Source organism: Neopsephotus bourkii, unplaced genomic scaffold (assembly GCF_033783945.1).
Source record: "Neopsephotus bourkii isolate Nb327-2 ecotype Australia unplaced genomic scaffold, CSIRO-AGI_Nbou_v1 NB_1542, whole genome shotgun sequence".
NCBI classification, from domain to species: Eukaryota; Metazoa; Chordata; class Aves; order Psittaciformes; family Psittacidae; genus Neopsephotus; species Neopsephotus bourkii.
This window is the reverse complement of record NW_026902018.1, coordinates 6,387,398-6,400,013: the sequence shown is the minus strand read 5'-3', so window position 1 is coordinate 6,400,013 and position 12,616 is coordinate 6,387,398. Positions and strand designations below refer to the sequence as shown.

General features: G+C 42.6%; 1 protein-coding gene across 2 annotated transcripts in view; it reads right to left on the bottom strand.

The window, feature by feature from the left end:
- TBX1 (T-box transcription factor 1) overlaps window positions 1–12,616 on the bottom strand; it is a 163,543-nt gene that overhangs the window by 121,673 nt on the left and 29,254 nt on the right. Inside the window, exon 2 of one of the 2 annotated variants that reach the window (XM_061370858.1) lies at window positions 5,943–6,236. The gene's annotated coding sequence lies outside the window, so the exon portion shown is untranslated. Of the gene's footprint in view, window positions 1–5,942; window positions 6,276–12,616 lie in introns of those variants that run through there. The other variant, XM_061370859.1, reaches the window with a different exon arrangement.

Below are 12,616 nucleotides of genomic sequence, written 5' to 3'. Positions count from 1 at the left end.
CCCACAGTTTGAATTCCTTGTATCAGCTAAGCAATTTCCAGTGCTAATAGAGCAAAGACCATCAGCAATTTTATCACAGTCAACCTAACTTGGATTAATTTGCACTGAGCACAAATGATCCCAGGTCTTCCAATACAGACTAGTGCTGCTGTACAGGATTTTTATAGTGCTCTTTGAAATAAAAAGCCACTATTTCACTAGAGATGTTCTAAGTTTCCATTATAAATAGCAAATAACAAGGCTGACACAAGGCATGTTGAGGAAAGGCTGCCTAAGCAGGAGCAATGCAGCCACCAGAGCCTCCTCAGGGAGCACAGCTGCAGTTCAGGCTTGCATCCCACAAGAATAACAGATAAACAGGCGCACTTCACAAGCCACTGGGCACTATATTTCTTCTGATGAGAACCATCCATTATTCTTCCATCCTCCTCTGTGTCACATTAGCGAGAGGTTTTACAAAGCAAGTCAGGGGACAGGTTTATTTACTCCCAACTGCACAGCATGGCACACAAGTCCATTGGTATTGGTTACAAATGACCCCAGGTCTTCCATTATGGGCTAATGTCTGCAGCCCTCTGACCTCCGGAAGTGCTTAAGGAAGAGCTGCAGTAAATCAGAGCAGCACTTAGTTGAGGAGGAAGAAAGTCCCCCCTTATCAATCTGCCAGTGGGAGAGGAAGGACTCTGGCTGCGCTGCTGGGGGGTAATGTGCTCTCAGCTGCTCGAAAAACTCTACAGACAGCAGTGGCCTTTGCATCTGTACTTTGCCACTAAGGGCTGTTACAGCTGAAGCCAGGAGGAGATAAGCCTAGTTGCATTTCTCTTTCAGCCTAGGCTGGTAGGGGAAATCACAACCACTCACTTCATAAGGTGAGTCCTGTGTGCACAGATCAACTTCTGTAGTCAACCAGTGCAAACATGGGCTACATTAAACACAGCTCAGCTAGAACCAGCATATGTTCCTCTGCTTTTGATTTAAATTTTGCTAGTGCCAGCTCAACTACACTGGCCTGAAGAGAGCTGCAGAAGCTGCTGGGTTTGCAGTATGGATGACAAGGTCTAAGGGCTTGCTCAGGCTGCTGTTAGAAGTGGTTTTCAGGATTTCACCAGAGGACCAGTCTTCATCATGGTGAGAATGGCCAATGTGGTGACTGTCCTAGATAGAAGTTCCCTTTGGAGAGTCAACGAGTGGAGAACTGAGAATCTGCGCTTCTAAACCAGGTTAGGTCAGCTGTTAGCCCACTCAGGAGATGTCTATGCAGGCCACTACTTGGCACAGATACTCTTCTACTGCTTTCACCTGGGGGATGCCTGGGCTCACACTGACTCTACCGTAAAGTGAAGGCTGTATTTAAGGAGCCTGCACTAAGAGCTATAATCTATCTCTACAACTCGGCTTCTTACCTGGTGATATGAGCAGTCTGTGCGGTCTGAGTAAATTTGCCATTGTGGAGTCAACCTGAGGATGCTATTAAACCCCCTGTGTGCCAGAGCATGTGGAATTACAGGAGGAAGCAATAATCTAACCACAAACCACCACACTTGCAAATCATCTTAACTACAAGCAGAGAGTGGAAACAAGAAAATTTGCCACATCCTCTGTGCTGACAAGTTGAGCCCATAAAGAGGGCACAGAGTGGGGAGAGTGTTACTGACCAATGCTCCTACCTCTGCAGTCAGCAGGGGATTTCCAAACTAGTAACAAGCAGCTCTTAGGGAGGGCCAAAGAGCACTGGGAGCGGACCAGGTGCTTCCCTGCTCTGGACAGGCAAAGAAGAGGAGAGGATTAAATACAATAAATAATAAAAAGTAATAATAATTAAAAACTCTGCTGTCCTAGAAACAAATGAAAACAGCTGATCAGCTTGCCCAGTTCTGGAGAAGGCTTGAAGGTCCAACATCCCATCTACATTCTTCATCACAGAGCAAGACCACCACCCAACATGAAAAGCAAGGGAAGAAAAGGGAACACAAGGATTTTTAATGTAATCAAAAGTGCCATGTGCCTAAAAGGTATTCTGCTTTATCATATACATGTATACATAGATTGCTTTATATGTGTTTTTCACTTCCGCCAGTCTCCAGAACAAACACTGCAATTTTACTCTCCCATAACTGTTTCTTGGCTCCTTCTACACATTCCAGTACAGCAGCATCACAGATTCACTACAGAAAGGACTTACTTGCTCAGCTGATCTAGTTTCCTGCCAAACTAGCATTGTTCTCTATTGTATGAGGGCTAAGTCTTTGGGAAAGATGGGATGTAACATCTAGCAAAAGGAGAGGCTCTGTCCTTCAAGATATAGGAAATACTACCAGAAATAATACTTTTTTTTCTGGCAGAGCTTAAGTCCAAGCCATACAAGAACCAGGGCCAAAGGTGCAGAATGAACTCCTCATGACAATTGGCTAGGTCACCCAGAGAGGCTTTTTGTGGCTTAAGTGCTTTGGGGGTTTCATATTCTATTGTGAAAGGAAGTTTAAAGAGGGGAGGTTTTTGTTCAGCTACAGTTAGAGAGGCCAAGACCAAAACCTTGTAATTACAGAATCCCAGACCTTTGAAATGTCCACAGATGTATTCACCCTTCACAGTTCAGACCCAACTTTCCACTACATCAGGAACAGTAATTGTTTTTTTAACATGCAAATATTAAGCTCAGCCAACCACACAAACACAGTGACTGCAGAACGTGCACTGTGTTTCTATATGTGTGATGCAGACAAATGTTTTTTAGAAGAGTCGGCAGCATCCACTGGGAGCCTGCATTCTGAAGTCAGCCTGAAAACAGCAAATGGGACACTCCATTCCTCCACATCTCGAAGTGCTTGTTTGCTGTTTACTTTGTGTTAAAGAAGTACCACAAGATCCAGTCCTGCCAATTCTGCCACTTTTGACATGACAACTGTCCCTCTTCCACATAGTGATAACAACTTTGAAATTCATTTGGCATTTCAGTTTCCTTCCTGCTTCTTTCAACAGCTACACAAATGATGTCAACACATACAGAACAATAGTGTATCATGAGCTGATAAGCACAGAGTGAACAGGAGCCTGTTCCACAGGGTGATTCCCAAAAAGAGACCTGCATACATTTAAAAGTTATAGAATCAATAATTCTCACAGAAACAAGGGAGCCAGAATGTATTGCTCTGTTCTTTTGTGTTGTAGGTCCCAGATGCTGGGATCGCTGGTTTGAAATGATGCAGACAGATCTTGCAAAGCAGAAAGCTAAGCTGGGCAGACCTGAGCTTTCTAAGAGGGAAAACTGAGCTGTCCCACAGCTGTGTCTCAGTCCTCACAGTCACCAGGGGTTTTACCTTCTGCTATGCCTGAAGGAAGGAACAGGACCACAGCCCAGCTCACCACACTGAATGCACATACACATATGACATTCACGCTTCAAGCCAGAGGACTTCCCATACAAATCCATGGCAGGATAAATCACAGCAAAATATCACGTTCTTAAGAGGTTTCCTGGTTTATCTTCCTCAGTGCAAAAGTGGATTCAAACATTTCTCTAACAACAACAACAACAGAAAAGAATAGCAAAATAAAGCACAACTACAAGCTCAATGTTAGGTTTTGTAGTGGAGACATTTAATGCCAGTTTCGTATTCTGGCAGCTCAAAATCCTGGGACTGTCCATTAGGATACTCTCTAAAATGAAATAAAAATTGCAAGTCTGTATCCAAAGAAAAGTATCAATGAGGCAATGAACTCATGGCACATGGTCTCTGGCAGCAGAGATACTTTTGCCTTTCACTGCTTCATCTGTTGCCAGAGCACTATTGTAAGAGTGTTGGTTTAAATCAGGATCATTCAGTGACAAGATTTCTAACAAAAGCAGGTTGGGAGAGGGAAGCAGAGGGAAAATACATGCACTGCTAACACTGAGCCACCACGCTCGTGCCTAGCAAGGGAACCCAGCCAACAGTACCCTGGGGAGACCTTTTAAAATACAGCATGTAGAAGAAAGATGCCAAGGGGCTCTCCAGTCCCACTCTATAAGCACTCCTTTAAGCCTCCCCCCCCCTCCTCCTTTTCTTGAACAAGCAGTTTGCTTTCATGAGCATACCCACCCATCAGCTGTTTAATAGCAAAATGTGGACAGTTTTAATATGGGCACTTCAAACACCAGGGGCATGTCAGCTCATGATAGGATTTTAAGTCTCTAAAACAGGAGTCAATGTAATTTAAGTGTGCAAAGTAACTTTTCTATAAATATGAATACGTTGAATTTGAGAGCTCTGAAAACTTGATACCGCAAGTGAAATCCTGCTACTATGAAGACACCCAGTCTTTGCTCCCTCCCATATGAAATCATTTTAAAACCTGTTTGCTGACTGGTTTTACAGTTACTGTAAAGTGAGAAAACTTCCAAATTCACACTTCCCCTACTACTTTTGCCACAGAGAATCTTATTGCAATTAGTCTGGTTTGTAATGGAAAACAGATGAAAGTAGAAATTAAATCAAAACCTTGCCACATATCTAAGGTGTTTTTATGCCATGCATCCCAAGAAGTATTCCCAAAACCAACAACATTAAATTAAAAGCTCAAATATTTCTACCAGACCCAACAAATGCAGATTAAGCTTAAATTTAAACAGGAAGTGAAAAGATTTTTCCTTCTCCTCACCTGCCAAGTCTTCAAAGTTCAGGGTTCTGTGTTTCTCTTTCAACACTTAGCAGCAGAAACACCTAGGGTTGAGTGGAGAGATTTCCTCCTCACACTGGCATTATTCATTATTTCTGAAGTGTCGACAAATGTCTTCAACACTATACAACACACACAAACAGAGAGTCCCTGCCCCAACGAATTTACAGTCTGAGGCTGTTATCTTTGTTCTGCTTTGGTATATCATCACAGATTTCAACAGGGCACCAGATGAGCCCAATCCAGCTTCTACCAGCAGTTTTCCACTGTTCTTAATAGGAGCTGGACCAGCCCCAGTCAGACCTAGCTATAGAATTAGCTGTTGCAGGAGAAAGTGGAGTTCTTGGCAATGCCTGCCAACAGCTAAAAAAAAATAAAAAATATATATATAAAAATATTCTCAACAGTTTTGGTTTAAATTAAGTGTATATTTGAATGTTTTCACACATAATACATTTTGAGAGCTTAAAGAGCTACCTTTCACTGTATCTTTCAACCACAGCAGTGCTACAGATCAGCCAGCAGTAGGCAGTTTCTGAACCAAGGCAGACTGGCAGCTACACTAACAGCTCCAGCTGGTGGAAGTTGGTGAAAGTTTTGTTTTCTGGAATTTTGTGCTAAGCTTTCTGCCAGGACATTTCACACACTGGAAGTGTGTATTTTCTCTGACATTTTGAGAGCCTCCAAGTGTTCCTGCAAATAGCTTAAGAAATTTATTCCAAATTCAACTGCCACAATTTCTGCACATCCAAAATTCTGCACTGAGTTGCAAGACATGATTTTGCCCCAGCTGTATCTCGTGGAAGAGAGAACACAGTCACAGTCCTGTGCACTACCACACCCAAAAGGTCATATGAGGATAGTACCAACTGGAGATATTACCTTTCTGGCTTATGAACTAGCACGGGACTTTGTCAACATTCATATGGAAGCCAGACTTGATCTTAAACCTGGTAATAATCACTTATTGCAGTTCAAACAGCATTCAGATCCACAAGTGAAACACATTCCAGCTAAAAGCAGAATGGACTTTACTGCTATGACCAGGGAAAGAAGCATCTTAAAGCTACAACTTGTCCTAAATCCTACTGATTCATACCACGCCAAACCCCAGCATCAGTACATCCAAATGCCACAGCTTACAACAGAATTAGCTCATCCCTCCATAAATCAGATTAAATTCGGACAAAGACCATGTGAAATGACTGAGAAAACTCTCCAGTTCACAGAGCATCTTCAAAATTACAAGCCAGTGATGTCCCCACCCAAAGCCCTTCCCAGCCTACCTGGTGCCGTCTTCAGTTACTGATGGATCCATAAAGGCTTTCTTGCTTATTGAAATTTGCGGATCTGCTCTCTCTTCCAGGTAAGACATGGCCATTAACTACTGTTAACATCCAGGTAAGCTGCTAGGTGTTCCTCTCCTCTGTCCTCCAGCTTAGAACTGCTTCTTACAGTTATCTCTGGTTGCAAGTAGTATTTTCCTGAATTGCTCAGAGATGCTCTCCCCTTGGAGAGACACGAAGTCCAAGTGGCTTCCATTCTCTTCCTCAAGCACTTGGCTCAGTCACTCAGCCACTCTGGAAAGCAAAAATCAAGATCATGGGACTTCTATGCAACAGAACAGCCAATCAGTTTACCGTAGAACACGAAAGTACACTGCGAAAGTTTGCTATGGCAACTTTTATGTTCAACACAAGGAAATTGCTGCCTGATCCTTTTTAATGGCTTTTTTTTTTCCCTATTTCATTGATATTTTCAAAACTGAGGCAATAAATAGCTTTCATTAGAAAGCATCCAGTCTGGAAACACTGCTTGGGGATTTAATAGGGTAACTGTTTTTCTACAGTGTTTCAAAATACCTCACTAGTTTCCTGAACAAAGTTTTAGCTTGTACTTAACTCCCTTGTTTTTGAAAAGCAGAACCTCAGATGCTTTCTCTCCTGTAGCATCATCCCACTGATTGCACACTCCATGCAGAGTTGAAAGGACCAGACACAATGCTCAGCTGTGTGCAGTGTATAATGCAAGATAATCTTTTTTCCATCCTGAAATGCTCTGTTTATTGTGGAACCCCTCTGGGATACAAGCCTAGTATTGGACTGGTTATCTGGATAAGAAAGGGGTTTTTGGCCACATCTTTCAGAAGGGAATGCAGTGTTCCAAGGTGCATTAGATTTAGGTTATTGTGAAAATGGGACACACTATGAAGGTCATAGACAAGCTTAGTTTCTGAGTGCTTATAAAATTTTGGATACCCAGGCTCAGAGTAGTACCCAGGTCCAAGTTCTATACAGAAGCTGCCTTCAGCTTGAAGGAAATAAGCAGTCCTGGAGAACCTAAGACTAGCTGATTTTCTTTATAAACCTTTTGGGGAAGAGAGACTTACATGGTCTACACTTTCACCATCTAGAAATAACCTCCTCTCACTCTATGCTTCCATTTCACTGTCTCCTACCTCCCACTCACCCATTTCCCATAAAAGATATTTCCAGACACAAGTGATTTGAAAACTCAAGATTATTCTGTTAAAATTGCTGACTTTGGACTTGGGACCCCTAGCCAGATTGGGACAATCCCCTCAGGTCCTTTCTTCTGCTAATTTATAGCAATTTTTGTTGAGACAAGGAGTTATGGTCTGTAAAAGCCTTGCTGTCGGCCTCTCATAAAAACCCAGCACCCTGTCAGAGGAGAGATGGAGCCTGGGAAGAAAGTTTGAGCAGTGATCAGCTGGTTTCCAGATGGGTGGCCTTCTACACACTGTCCAATCCCATGGGTCCAATAAACCAGCCCTGATTTTGCACTTTAAAAAAACAAAGACACAAACCCTCCTCTACTCTCAGTCAGGGTTTTGTAAACACGCTCCCAGCCTCTGTGTCAAATTTATTAAAAAGAAACTCATTCTGCTGTCTCTCCCTTTCTCTTAGCATGCATGTGGCAGCCCTTTTTTGCTCCAGTTTCTTACTTTACATGGTGTGCAGAGCCTTGCATCATGATTTACATCCTTCTGGGTTGTTTTCCCATCAGAAATAAAGAAAGGGGCAAACAAGTCAGAAAGTTGAGGGATTGGCCTCCAAGGTATGAAACCACCCACATGAGGCAATGCTTGTTGTCAGTCTGGCATAAATTGTCTTCTTGTTCTGTCCTCTCTATCTTAACAAACCAAAAGACCACATGATTAAAGATGTAGAAGGTTTGTCAGCTACACTGGTTGTCAGAAAATGACATACTTCTGAGTAAGTGAGGCTGCTGCCTCTGGAACAGCACTGCCACAGAATCAATGCGCTACTGCTCAGAGGACACGGCTCTGCCTCAGAGCAGAACGCGAACTTACCTACATACCTTGACTTCAGGTCTCTTCTAAATAGGGAAATTTCTATCAGCCTCTAGACAGCTATTCATTCAGCTAACATGTCTACCTGTCTATACTGTGACATGTTATACTTTCCCTTTATTTACCCAAATACCCCTTTTACTTTCAGCTCATTACTCTTGCCGATACTACCTTCAGCACTGCAAGGATTTCACAGCTGGCATTATCCTGAGGGGAACCAGAGATGGCTGTTGTGGCTTCTGTGCCTGGCAGATGTCTCAGAGTGAATATTCAGGCTTTGCACTTCCCTTATAAAGCTGCAACTTTGAAGCCAATTCTGTTCTTCTCTTAAGTGAGTCTATAAGCATTACTACTTCTACATAGGAATGATTAGGACTGGTCTCTCAAGCGTCCCATTAAGATGATGATGCTGATTATGCAAAAAGTGCAAAAATAGAAAGCACAATTGCAGGGGGACACCAATCCTCTTCACAAAGAGTGGGAAGAAGTCAGATTTCATTAAGATCTAGAACTAAATTTGTGGGCATCATAAATGTTGGCTCACTAAAAGACATAGTTATGGGCGATCCTGGAACTTGAGTACTTATACTTCTTTTTACTGAGGAAATGAGTGGAAAATATGCTAAGGAACAGACTTACTGCATGAGTAAATATAGGATAATGGTACAACTGATCCCTTAGAGCTCTCGAAGGATTTGCTGTGTATATGGGTAAGGATGATCTAGCTGATGTTGTTTAAATGTTTGGGGCTTCTTCAAAGAAAAACTTTCAAGAAGGTCCCTTACCAAAGATTCCCGATGTGTCATGGTGGGAGAAGGAACAATCTCTTGTAGATTTTGTTAAAAGAAAGGAAATCCATTTATTACAGCAGAACAGGATTGCTAAGCCTGTTCCAAAGGCCTGTCCTGACATCTCTCATGTGCAACTCATCCATAACAGTGCGGGAAAGGGATGATTAATAAAATGACATTCGCAGTTGATTCCAAATCACTTAAGATTGTCAAATCTGAAACTGAGGGTGATGCAGTATAGTGAGATCACAAACAACTAAGTATGGAAGTACCAGATTGAATTACATTTCAATTACTACAAAGTAACGTACGTGTGGAGGAACTCCATAAACCCTTTGATATGTCTGGGCTAGGTATTACCACTGACTTTTAACAAGAGATTCAGAAATCCCTGGGCGTGGTGCACTGAAGACATCAACTCAGTATTTGTCCCTGGTTAAAAAAACCCCACAAAACCAATAATGTTAGAAATTGATAGGAAATGAACAGAGAACAGAACAGACATGAGCCTTGACCACTGCCCTGTGCTGTTCATTCCTTCTAAAGGGGTACAAGAGACCCAGGAAACGTACAGCAAATGCCAGTAAGGATGAACAGAAAATAGCTTCCACATAAGGCAAGACTAAAGAAAGAGGACTGTTCACCTGGAAAGCAGACAAGGACAGGGGGATACAGTAGAGGTCTGTAACAAATTGGCAAATGTGACTTCCCAGTTGACCAGGCAAAGTTGGGGGACCATTCCTGAGCTTAAACTAAATGTGTGCTTAAGTATGTGGCTCAGGCAAGGCTCAAGCTCTGCCTGTTGTACCTCAATCCCCCTTTCCCAACTTCATATTTTGGGTTTTACTCAGCTCAGGAAAATGATAACACAGGAACCCCCTTTCATGCAGTGGTTCTTGTGTGGTAGCACAATGCAGAAATGAACTGGTGACTAACACTGCCTGGGAGCAGTGCCATGCACATTAATATATTTCATTGAAAAGGTATATATGCGAAGGCAGAGATGCCAATACGTTGCTAGATCCCTTGTGGTACTAAATGATTGGTGGCCTAAAATACTTGAAAAGCTGCTTTCAAATTCCAAATCCATAGGCTCAAAAGAAAAAATATTTCCCTCCTTATTTCCCCCCTATATAACACTCTATGGCAAAGCAATTTACACACCAGAGGCACGCTTTTGCAAACAATCCCACATGTAATATTTTCTCATGGGAACAGATCTGCAGATTTTGATGCATTTTGCTAGTGGCAACTGCAGCATTCAGTGTCTCAAAACTGCATTTTTTATGCAAGTTAAAAAAAACCCTTTGCAAAACAGTGAGACCTCTGCCCACGTGAAGACAGAACAAGGTCTTTGGGAGGAACCCTGAAATGCAGTCACTCCTGGGAGACAGATTACAACCAACTGGCAATGATCAAGACCAAATCACCCAAGTAATGAACTTGAGATCTCCATAATGCAAGGCTGCTCTGCAGTAGCCACACCACATCTTCTGCGGGAGACAATTCACAGTTTCCCATCATTTCTCTGATATATCCATTAGAAAAATCCAGATTTGCTTGCCATGACTTGCAGCCCCCTTAAAGACTGTGACCAATTTCCCATGGCCAGGATTTCACTCTCAGCTATAACCAAGCCTTTAAATAAAAACATGTCCCACTAATAATTACAGCATTTTCCATCAACACAAAATTCATCAACCTCAGCACTGACAACCTTTATTAGAACAATGACTTTTCAGTGGAAGCCTATAGGAACTTCCGGGTGTAGGACTAGGGTTAGTACTATCTTTTTGGAGGTACAAAATACCCTTACTTAGGTGCACTGAAAACTAGAGCTCCTTCACAGAGGATTAATGCTTCATATCAGCTATTAATAATCTTTCACTGCTGAGGTTCAGGATAGCCACAAATTGCTCTTATCAATCCTTCCTGTGCAGATCTCCCTATCTGCAGTATTTGGCACCGATTTTTAAGTACAGTAGACTCAAGTTTTCCAGGGAGCAGCCATCACTCCTGTGCTCCCTCTGGAGTGACTACTGGAAGCCAAAAGCATTTAGGCAAAGCTAGATAAAATCAGCAGCGCCCAATGTGGGTTCTTTCTGGTTTCCTGCAAGTAAACAGACATGTTTACAAGGGGCTGTACATTCACATCAATCATAAGGTGACTTTGTTTACAGTAGAGGAATTTCCTGCAGGCTTTTGCTGTCCTGGTTTCTTTCTCTTTCTATTTACTTTTGTTCAAATGCAATTTAAAAAAAAGCCATAGGTACTCCAGCTCAATTCAAACTGTGACACGCTGAAATCTGAGGCAGGCTATAATTCATGCCCAGATTTAGTTGTTCTTTTTCTTGTTTGTTTGTTTAAGCTAACACACGCCTCTGCATTAAAAAGCCACTTTTCTCTACCCATCCAATTCATCTACACCTGGCAAGAAAGAAGCTTTGATTTGTTTCCCCATAAAGAACTGCTTTTCTCAGCAAGTCCACAAAACAGGAGAAGCCCACCTAACGCAGGGATTGGGCTTTTACTTCAGGCATCTGAGAGACAGATACCTCAAAGGAATTAAAGTCAAAATGTTAGTGAATGCACTGAAAGACTGGCATTAATACCAGCTGAGCAGCCGGGATTAAGATGTTCTGCTGCCACGAATCAGAGTAAAGCATTTCTCCACCCCTTGACTGGGTAAAAATTTACTTCAGTAGGGATTTAATTTGAAGAATCACTGCAGAATATGGCTGCAAAATTCAGAATTTGGACAGGGAATTGTGTCTTAATATCAAGGTCCTGATTTCTATGAAAGAAGTAACAGAGACCAAACATCTCTGCTGGAGCTTTTTATCTATATTCACCCAGAAATTAATATAGCCAAAATCTGAACTGAAGTAGCTGCATGAACACTTCTGCATAGCAGAGCTAATGTGCTGCAGTGAGCCATAGGACAGGAGGGAAGTTGCAATCCTCTTGTCTTCATTTTCCTCTCTGATTTCTACCTAAAACCCCAGCTGTGCCCAGAGAAGCAGACCTGCTATGCCTGGTGCACAGACATGAGTGAGGTACACAGCAACAAGAAGCTATATGGTTCCTGTCTGCAGTGAGCTTAGGCTTTAGGAATTTCTTTCCAGCAGTCTTCAATGCACAAGCCATGATTCGTATAAAAAAAATCAGCTTAGTACAGGCTGTCTTTGTTAGCATCTGTTAGCAAGAATGTCAGCTAATCAATAAATTTTTATTGCCAGATACCTACAGGGCTGGAATAGACACTATTGCTGACACTATTTTCAGTGTTTTCCTTACAACTCATTCCTGGAAGCAGTTTTCCTTCATCTTGTGTGGCATCGTTACTCATCTTCACCGATGCTTATCTAGCTCCATAAATCTGCAAATGCCCTTCCAGAGAGCAGCATCCTTCTGGACAGACTGTGGAGATCACAGACCTATGTCTCTCCATCCCATCACCTCATCCTGCCAGGCTGTCACCCACAGGTGGGTCAGGATTCAACGCTTCATGGTGGTGAGGACCCCCGTAGTTGACTCCACTGTCCCCACAGAGCAGTTTCCCTGCTGCAGGCAATGAGAAGGAACAGCCAGGACTTGGCAATGCACAACAAACAAATCTTCCCAATCCTGTAATCCAGTTTACAAAGTAGCACCTCGTACCACGTTTGTGCATCACAGGTGAATAGAGCCATAAGCCACATCTGTTAGCAGCCCTTCCTGCAACCATAGACCTCTGCAGAGCTATTTGGCACATTGGAGAATACTTGTTAGCAAGCCCGGAACTGCCTCCTGGAAACTTCCCAGCCTTCTTGCTTCTTCAGACACCTCTTCTCCC